Source organism: Schistocerca cancellata, chromosome 7 (genome assembly GCF_023864275.1).
Source record: "Schistocerca cancellata isolate TAMUIC-IGC-003103 chromosome 7, iqSchCanc2.1, whole genome shotgun sequence".
Classification (NCBI taxonomy): Eukaryota; Metazoa; Arthropoda; class Insecta; order Orthoptera; family Acrididae; genus Schistocerca; species Schistocerca cancellata.
The window spans coordinates 50,655,358-50,665,656 of record NC_064632.1 but is presented as its reverse complement, the minus strand read 5'-3'; the positions used below and the strand labels follow the sequence as shown (position 1 = coordinate 50,665,656).

General features: G+C 43.6%; 1 non-coding gene across 1 annotated transcript; it reads left to right on the top strand.

Annotated features, from left to right (window-relative positions):
* The first annotated feature begins 5,461 nt into the window (after positions 1-5,461).
* On the top strand, positions 5,462-5,536 carry Trnas-cga (transfer RNA serine (anticodon CGA)). Its single transcript has one exon. It is a non-coding gene; the product is annotated as a tRNA-Ser (tRNA).
* The last annotated feature ends 4,763 nt before the right edge of the window (positions 5,537-10,299 follow it).

Below are 10,299 nucleotides of genomic sequence, written 5' to 3'. Positions count from 1 at the left end.
ACGGCTTGTTATCGCATTGCAGATGTAGGTTGACAAATTGAGCGCCTGTTACAATATTATTGAACAGAGCATTATATAAACTATTCGTTTTACATATTTCGAAACTTTTGCTGGGGCTAGAGTCAAACGACTTACATACAAGTCACTTTGAACCAAGATCAGAAATATTTCTGTAGTGCAGTGGACAACATGGCGTTCGAAATACGGCTGGTTTCGGATTGACTATCGATTTCTCGATCTGTGTGGTGTCAGTTGTTAACATGTCTTCTGCACGTCTTATTACCGTATTATAGATGTAGGTTGACGAAATACATTACAAATTGACCACCTTTTACAAAATTATTGAACACATCATGGTATGAAAGCATTAGGTTCTGGCACCCAGGTACATGCTTCTAGAACACTTGTGCGATCAGTAACTGAGTACTGCTTGTCAGTATGGGATTCGTACCAGACAGAACTCATAGAGAATAATCTAAATAAAAACAGCGCGGTTTGTTACAGGTTTATTTCGTAAGCACGAAAGCGTTTCGTTGATGCCCGGCCACCTTCAGAGGCGGACTGCAAGAGAGGCGCTCTGCACCACTGTGTGGTTTACTCTCAAAAGTTCAGAGAGCGACGTTCCTAGAAGAGTCAACCAAAATATGGTTTCCTCCCACGTACTCAACCAAAATAGGGGTTCCTCCTACGTAAATCTCGCGAAAACCCACGAAGGTAAAATTACAGAAACTATAGACCACACGGAGGCACTACATGTGCTCGCTGTTGGAGTTCAACAACGAAAGCGGATACATATAGCGTCCTATAATGTGGCATCAGTGATGAAGATGACTATTACCGCACGATTTAAGTTTTCCTGTTTTAATTCTGATGCTTGGACGTTATGTTCTTCCTTTTAGGTACTCTACATCCGCCGTTTAATAAAAGCATAGTTGTACAACACATCCACAGCTACTGCACTTGAAAATGGCCTGTAACACCGAAATTAGCCACTCGGGAAAGATGTATTAAACGAATACCTGTGAAACATTCGGGACGGAAAACTTTAAAATGCCCTTTGAAAACCGTAGTTTCGAAAAAAATATGTTAGAAAAAGTGAGCATGATGTCAGAGAAATACACGGCAAAGCATACATAATAATGAAACTTTTAAACAAGGAAGATATGGACAATCTAGAAATAAGTACATCTGAATCTAACTGCTTGCAATACAATAAAACACACTGGATGACTCAATATCGGCCGAAGAAGTAGAGGATTCAATACCATTTAGCAAGAACAAGGAGACTCCAGGATGTATATGATGAAGATATTTCCGGTATATAACTTATGAGTGATGTACCGTATCCTCAAACAGAAAACTTGTAAACAAAACTTTTCTACTTCGTAGTTAGCTGTAGGCTTCAGTCACAACGATAAGAGCGCAGATACGTTTACATTGTATCCCCCGGACCTGATGAGTTGTACTTTCACGAATTGCCGCAAAACATGATCAAGTACTTGTCTATATAAGGTACTTTCAGTCTGTAATTTTCTTTCCTAGCATTTCACTATTCCTCTTTCTCTGTCTTGTCAGGTCATCTGATGATGCCTTGCCAAGAAGTTGTAATCAGTTGCAGTATAATTTGTTTGACCCTAGACCGTTAAGCACAGTAACAGTGCTTCGAAGAAAACTTTCTACCAGCTTCTCTGCTCAACCACCGTAACCGTTTCTCGGAGTGTAGTTTTCAGTGAAGTAGAGATGTTAGCCTCTCAACCGCTGGGCGTTGTCTTAACCGACATTAATATCTCCTAAACCGGGGACCATATTCAAGAAATTAAGACACACATAAAATGCAGTGCTGCAAACTCAGAAGTCATAGGAAAGCTACAGCATGGCGCTCGGTACAGTAAAGATAGTAACAAATACTTTAATTTTTCATTTCTAATAGTCGTTATGTCATCGAATAATAGTAAGTACGGATCAATGTTTTTATTTGTCTGCTCGAAGTGTGTGGTTTCATAGGATATCTGTCTCGTATAAACATAGCATTATAACGAAATATTAATAAATGCAACACTGCGAATACATCAAAAGGCACTCGAATGTGCGAACTTCTCCTGAGTTCCCTGTTTGAATCTTAATTAAGACACTTTACAATACTGTTGGCTCTGCGACGTCAAGTACGAGAGTTGGCAGAGATGTAATAATGGGAACCCCACTGACGGAAAGATTTTTGCCGGCATTTAAGAAAAACCCCACCCGCTACAATGAAGGACCTATAATCCACATCACCAGCGCGGTCATAACACATTGCTTTTGACGACAAGTACTGATTACAACTCGAAGGATCTGGCTATTTGTGAAAGGAATGAGAAAAACCAGTTAGAAGGACAATAAACGGTATTCAGTAACGCACGCTTTATTCTTAACTCACCACAGAGTGCAGAAGTAAATACTGAATGGTGCGTCCGAATTCATGTATGTCATTTTACTCAAAATACTGAGAACGTGATATGCCAAATACCCAAGTTAATAATCGCTATTTGTTCCAATTTTTGTCCATCGGTTCAGTGTCCCATCTCTAATCCTCCTCTCAGCACCAAATTATGTTAACTTTTTCCCTGTTCATAATTTGAAATATCATTATCTCATCCAGCCGTTTCTGTACTGCGCACTTCCGCACTTTGTCCATTTCTTCCTCACACTGAGTCACATTTTGAAACCGTAATTTTCCTTCTTATCTTCTATTATCTCCCACAAAAGCTGGATTCCAAACTAACAAGGGGACTGTGCCTACTCGTCATCAGAGATTTCGTACATATTAATGGTATGAGCAGCGCTTATTCACAAATGAAAGTGGCAAGGTGGAACCTCTAGCGAAGCGTTAAAACATAAAAAAAAAGTAGTAACGTAGCATCTTTGTCGGAGGTCGGCAAGACATGAGCCATTTAAATTTGCACTTTTTCCAGTTATACTGCTATTAAATCGACATAATGCCCAGTACAATGTATTTATTGGTATTTCCACTAAAGGCATGTAGAGGACAGCAAAGGGAAATCTGACATTGCAAATAAATATCCGAAAAGAATTACACTACTGACCATTAAAATTGCTACACCAAGAAGAAATGCAGATGATAAACGGGTATTCATTGGACAAATACATTATACTAGAACTGACATGTGATTACATTTTCACACAATTTGGGTGCATAGATCCTGAGAAATCAGTACCCAGAAGAACCACCTGTGGTCGTAGTAACGGCCTTGATACGCCTGGGCATTGAGTCAAACAGAGCTTGGATGGCGTGTACAGGTACAGCTGCCCATGCAGCTTCAACACGATACCACAGTTCATCAAGAGTAGTGACTGGCGTATTATGACGTGTCAGTTGCTAGGCCACCAGTGACCGGACTTTTCAATTGGTGAGACGTCTGGAGAATGTTGCTGCCAGGGCAGCAGTCGAACATTTTCTGTATCCAGAAAGGCCCATACACGACCTACGACGTGCGGTGGTGCATTATCCTGCTGAAATGTAGGGTTCCGCAGGGATCGAATTAAGGGTAAAGCCACGGTCGTAACACATCTGAGATGTAACGTCCACTGTACAAAGTGCCGTCAATGGGAACAAGAGGTGACCGAGACGTGTAACCAATGGTACCTGTACACGCCTGGTGATAAGCCAGTATGGCGATGACGAATACACGCATCCAATGTGCGTTCACCGCGATGTCGTCAAACATGGGTGCGACCATCACGATGCTGTAAACAGAACCTGGATTCATCCGAAAAAATGACATTTTGCCATTCGTGCACCCAGGTTCGTCGTTGATTACACCATCGCAGGCGCTCCTGTCAAGGGTAACCGCAGCCATGGTCTCCGAGCTGATAGTCCGTGCTGCTGCAAACGTCGTCGAACTGTTCGTGCAGAGGGTTGTTTTCTTGCAAACGTCCCCAGCTGTTGACTCAGGGATCGAGACGTGGCTGCACGATCCGTTACAGCCATGCGGATAAGATGCCTGTCATCTCGACTGCTAGTGATGCGAGACCGTTGCGATCCAGCACGGCGTTCCGCATTACCCTCCTGCACCCACGGAATACACATTCTGCTAACAGTCATTGTATCTCGACCAACGCGAGCAGCAATGTCGCGATACGATAAACCGCAATCGCGATAGCCTACAAGCCGACCTTTATCAAAGTCGGAAACGTGATGGTACGCATTTATCCTCACACGAGGCATGACAACAACGTTTCACCAGGCAACGCCGTTCAACTGCTGTTTATGTATGAGAAATCGGTTGGAAACTTTCCTCACGTCAGCACGTTGTAGGTGTCGCCACCGGCGCCAACTTAGTGTGAATGCTCTGAAAAGCGAATCATTTGCATATCACAGCATCTTCTTCCTGTCGGTTAAATTTCGCGTCTGCAGCACGTCATCTTGGTGGTGTAGCAATTTTGATGGCCAGTAGTGCATATCAGAGCATCGCCAAGGGCTCTGTAAATAAGTTTGTAGTCACTGTCGTAATGCGGAAATGGAGCGATCTGTCACACGTTGAAAAGGTCATGATTATCGGGTTTCAGGCAAGGCTGGAAGCATTTCCTAAATGGCTAAGTTTCTAAAATGTTCGTGAGCCGCTATGGTTAACGCATACCGTAGATGGAAAAACGGCGGTATCGAAAACATGCGCCGACGCATTGTGGTGCAGCACGTTCCGTAGATGACATGGTGAACAACGGCTGCGGAGTTGCGTACGTGCAGACAGTAGTGCAACTGTTGGGGAACTGACTGCCCAGTGGAACCAACGGACTATTAATAGTGTCTCCTCAACGACACTTTAGCTGCATATGATCCACCGCAGCAGTTGCCTTGTTCAAGCACCGACGCTGACTGCTGTGCATCGGCGACAGAGGCTGGAATTTGCCCACTAAAACGGCCAATGGACGCCCACTGAATGGCGATAGGTGGTCTTTTCAGGTGAATCGCTTTTTATACTTCGTCGGACGGATGGCCTTAGACGTGTATGGCGTGAAGCATCTAAAAGCATCCCTGTAGAATCGTCGGAATGGTCAAGGCTGGAGGGCATTCCCTGGACGATCTTGTCATTCTGGATTGCTTAATACACTCTTGCTTATAAATTAAGGATAACGCTGATACATCGTGAAACAACACTCTGGTGGACGATTTGCGTATTTAAATCACCTCGGGGTATGACCATGCGGTGCATTTGACCTGCGGTCGTCGCTTGGTGGCGTAGGCAGCAGTCCACATACGCAGAGGTTTGTTGGTCCATGTCAGAGTACGGTACACCGAGAAAGTGTGCAGACGTTTTCAGACGTGCTAATGGTGACTGTGTGTTGAAAAAGAACACCTATTGATGACGTTCCAAACTTTACAGAAGCTCTCCTGCGAACCTCGCAGGAAGGTAGGAGACGAGATACTGGCAGAAGTAAAGCTGTGAGTACCGGGCGTGAGTCGTGCTTCGATAGCTCAGTTGGTAGAGCACTTGCCCGCGAAAGGCAAAGGTCCCGAGTTCGAGTCTCGGTCGGGCACACAGTTTTAATCTGCCAGGAAGTTTCATATCAGCGCACACTCCGCTGCAGAGTGAAAATCTCATTCTGGAAACATCCCCCAGGCTGTGGCTAAGCCATGTCTCCGCAATATCCTTTCTTTCAGGAGTGCTAGTTCTGCAGGTTCGCAGGAGAGCTTCTGTAAAGTTTGGAAGGTAGGAGACGAGGTACTGGCAGGTGTAAATCTGTGAGTACCAGGCGTGAGTCGTGCTTCGGTAGCTCAGACAGCGATTAACTGGTATCTCCTTGCGGGACGAGACCTTTCGTTGTGGTGCATTCGCCGATGACGTGGTGTTCCTGGTCAGATCAGAGGATGAAATGCATATGGCGCTACAGTGGCTACGCCACTACGGGGCGGTCGCTGGGAGCGTCATCAACGTGAAGAAGACAAAATACATGGATGTCGGAAGGGGGCTCTCCCACACAACGGCGGTGCCCTTTGACAAGGTGCCCGTACTCAAGTGTTTAGGAGTGCAATTCTATAGCAATGTCCGCCGCACGGCGGCGGCTACGTACCGCCGGCTCCTCCACCAGACACGTGCTATGCTGCAGGACAACAAACTGCGTCGCTTGGATATGCTTCTCAGAACACGTTATGTCAACACCTATCTTGTCTCAAAACTGAACTATTTTGCGCATATCCTTCCCTTGACGGCTACGATGGCCGACAGATTTCAAGCAGCATATGGACATTTCGTAAGCACCGGTCTGGTTTTTAAAGTCCGATACGCCACCCTGACGCTGCCGCAGCGGGCGGGCGGTATCGGTTTAATTCATGTATATAACCGTGCGCGATCGCTTTATCTCAACACTATGCGTCGCAGGTGGACCTCTGCCCACGCCACTCTGACGGGCACCCTGATAGCGGAAGTGGCACCACACTCTCTGCATCCCCCGGTTTCTGTAGGACACATTTCACCGGCACTCACCCACATCAGACAGTTCTTGATTGACTTCAGCTACTTACGGTCAGAACTTCCGACGACACGGAAGCCCAGCACAAAAGACTATTATCGCATCTATCAACAGCAGCAACCTGTAAATACGGTCACCCAGAAACATCCTGAAGTTGCCTGGAACACGGTGTGGCGAGCGGTACACACGCCTTTTCTACCTACGACGGTGCGTTCATTGTGGTACGTAGTTGTGAATGGGAAGTTCGCTACTCGTCAGAGGCTACATTCCATACATCTGACGGACGACCCCTTGTGTCCGACATGCTCAGTCGCTGACTCGGACGCACACCGCCTGACGCGTGCCGCGACCAGCGAGTGCTGGCTACTGACGCAGCGCATGCTGGCGTTACTCTTGCGGCGATTGCCGGAGTCTATCTCCCCTGATGAATTATTGCGCCCCGACGGCGTATACTTTCTATCAACCAGAACGAACGCCGTTAACTGGCTAAAAGGCATGGCCGTTTACTACATATTTTGCGATGCTCCCAAAGGCACACTCGACTTTTGGTCCCTATTGATGACGACACATGCAGCTTTCAGCCGCCACCCGAAGTACAGAACTCGTTTCGCAAATTATTTAGGTTCATTATTTGCGGATCCTCCTGCTCACTGGGGCGTTCCGGGTATGAGACGCTGAAAATGAAGAAGAATCCTGGAGCATATTGATCCTCTACGGACAGAATAGGGGGGAACCCCTCCCAACAGACGAGAAGACGACTCGGACGCACGGCTACGGCAGTTGTAGGATCTTTCTTTGTAATGAAACAAAAATAAATATGTAAAAAAAAATGTTATAAAAATTAAAGAAATAAATAAATAAAACAACATCGAAAAAAAAAAAAAAAGTCGGTAGAGCACTTGCCCGCGAAAGGCAAGGTCCCGAGTTCGAGTCTCGGTCGGGCACACAGTTTTAATCTGCCAGGAAGTTTCATATCAGCGCACATTCCGCTGCAGAGTGAAAATCTCATTCTTGACCTAAATTGTTTGGGAGACTTTATTATTGTAACATACTTTTATACTCTCTTACCAGTATTTTAAGATTTTTTCCGTTACGCTTCTTTTAAAGTTAATATTTGCTACCTTATTTTACGATGGATTTTTTGGGCTTATAGCCGTAATCTGCAGTGCGTGAGTGCTTATTTTAAATTACTAGTTCATAACTTAACAAATGTCACTGTTTTAGAGTGTCATACAAGAGTTATCTTTCACTTACTTTTTGTTTAAGAAAGGTTTTATTGTGATGTATTTTGTATTTGTTGATGGCACTGATTTCTTGGGGTAGCAACAATTGCAAGTTTGGTCTAGTCAATCTGTGGCTAAAATTGAAATAAGCTTATGTTCATTTAACAGTCTTTTCTGTTCAGAGCTATTTGGTGATTATTGTATTTTATCCTATGCTAGAACGTGCATTGTGAACAAATGTTATCATTCAAAGGACAAATTACGCGAGAATTGTGGACCCACTCTTTCATGTGATACTTTTCCTATCCCTACCCGTAAGTTGAGGTTTCAACGGTGAATGTTGTCTGTCGGTAAGGCAACATACATAATTCCGGTGCTTCCGAGCAGTTTCCTCACGTGCCATAGTCTGTAATCACTGATCGTCGACGATTCGGCAGATTAACGTGATACAGTCAAACCCTTGAAAGGCTTCATGATCGTGTCTTAGTTAAACATTTTAATTACCGCTTGTTCTTATCAAAATCCGTGTATATTGTGACGGAATTTTCTTTCTTCGGTTACTAACTTTCTCTCTTTCTCTCTTTCTTTCATTTATACTACCTGTTACGTGTAAATATACGTAGGTTCTAACTAAATTCTCGTTACAGACGTTGACGACTTGTCGTGGGGACAAGACAGGAAATCAAGTCCGCAAATGCACCTCTTTTCACTACACGCAAGTTCAAATCTCCCGCATTTCCGGCGCCAGTAACAAGGGTATTACCTACGTCATTCACCAGTTACCTGTTGCAACATGTCAACCATAGGTTTGTTTACGTGCCACTCAGTTGGGTTTGTAATCTGAACTCTGTGGCATTCGAGGAACATCTGCTGGTGCGGAGTCGGCCTGTGGTGGCTTCTGAATGATAGGGATTGGTGATCGCCCATACTGGAACATGGTACGGAAGTAACGTGTCTGTACTGACGTTGGTGGGCGTTACATAGAGCCATGCTTGTCAATTGACCCAGGCGACAAGTAGCAAGAAGCAGAGAGCAACGTTTGTTGTGGTGTTTCCCGTGTAGCGGCGAAGGGATACGTTTCCATACATCACTTCCAGCGCTAAACTTAACCTTCTTGGTGCTCACTACAAGTCTTTAAAGTCTATAAAGGGAATTTACTTACGCACTGCATACTTTCTGTCGCAAATTATTACACCCAGAAAAAATAAAATAAATTTAAAGGCAGAAGTATAGGGAGAAGGAGATAGTTGAAGGACAGTTGAGTGGGGAGAGATAAATAACGATTTCCGGAGGCATGGCTGGTGGTAGAATTAAAAGAAATTGATAATTAATTATTGGTGTGGAAAGTACTGTGTATCAAAGCAGGTTATCAGAGGTCGAATTTGAATCTTAAAAAGCTAGAGAATATCTTTTAAGGTGTGTAATACGTGATCAAAGAAATAACGAAATGACTTTTGAGGGCGGCGAGGTGAAATGCTCTTTAGACGACCTGTCTATATGTATGAACTGCGTGAAAGCACGCACGACGGTGAACAGCTTGCCGACAGGTAGACGTTCCTGGAGATGGGGTGCTTACGTCACCGCAGAAGATGGGTTGTCATAGGCTGGGAGTGAGAAAAAACCTGGTCGTTGGGAACTGTATAAGATGTCCATACTTGAAGAATCGGCGGTCCTTAGACTGTAATAAGACTTAGTGGAATTTCATACTCTTCATGATGGCCGTGATATTTCACGAAGGATAAAAATTATTCAGATCAAAAAACGGTGAACTTAAGATACAGTTGTGACAGAAATGCTGGCTGTCAGAGCTCCTAATAGTACCAGTGGTTCCAGAGTTGCAGGTAAACAATAAACCTACTTTATTACCATACTATGAAATTATTTAATTCTGTAATATTGATAAGAACGGAGACAACAGAGATCTCGTAGAAAAGAATTTATTAATATATTCACTTACATTGTTCACATGTTTTCTTAGGTGGCAAGAGACCGTCATGCAATGTACCGTCACTATCTACCACGTTTTGTTACTTTCGAGAAGCTATATAATTAACTGAACGTTGTACATAGTACAATGCACTAAGACCTACCTATTAAATTTAACATAACTATGTATGTTTTTTGGAAATAAATACCACAATTTGATGACGCTAAATTCTTATTATTAATATCTTCAATTACACGAGAACCAGAAATCTGAATCCGGAAATGGAAAGAGGTGGATTTTTACCATGAGGGAGTCGCTCTACTTAGAGTCCTAGTGTAAAGATAAGATGCATTTACACTCTTCAATGATTCGTACTTTATGCGAATGCTGTAAATAACGGTAACTCACAATGTATGACTTATCATGTTAGACTTGTAATATTTAGGTTTATTTGTTCAGAAATTAAGCGTGTATCTCATGGCTCAATTATTTTATAAGTACTGTGTATGGTTCAAGAAGATGCAAACTATTCGAGTACGTGAATTAGGACAGTTACTGACGGAGATCAATAGTGCCGATAAAATGTATTAATTCTTTGACGCAAATTAGACAAACTTTAAATAGTTACCCGTACATCGCATTCAACTGCGGGTTAAGATTGTTAAAACTAATAAAAAGGAC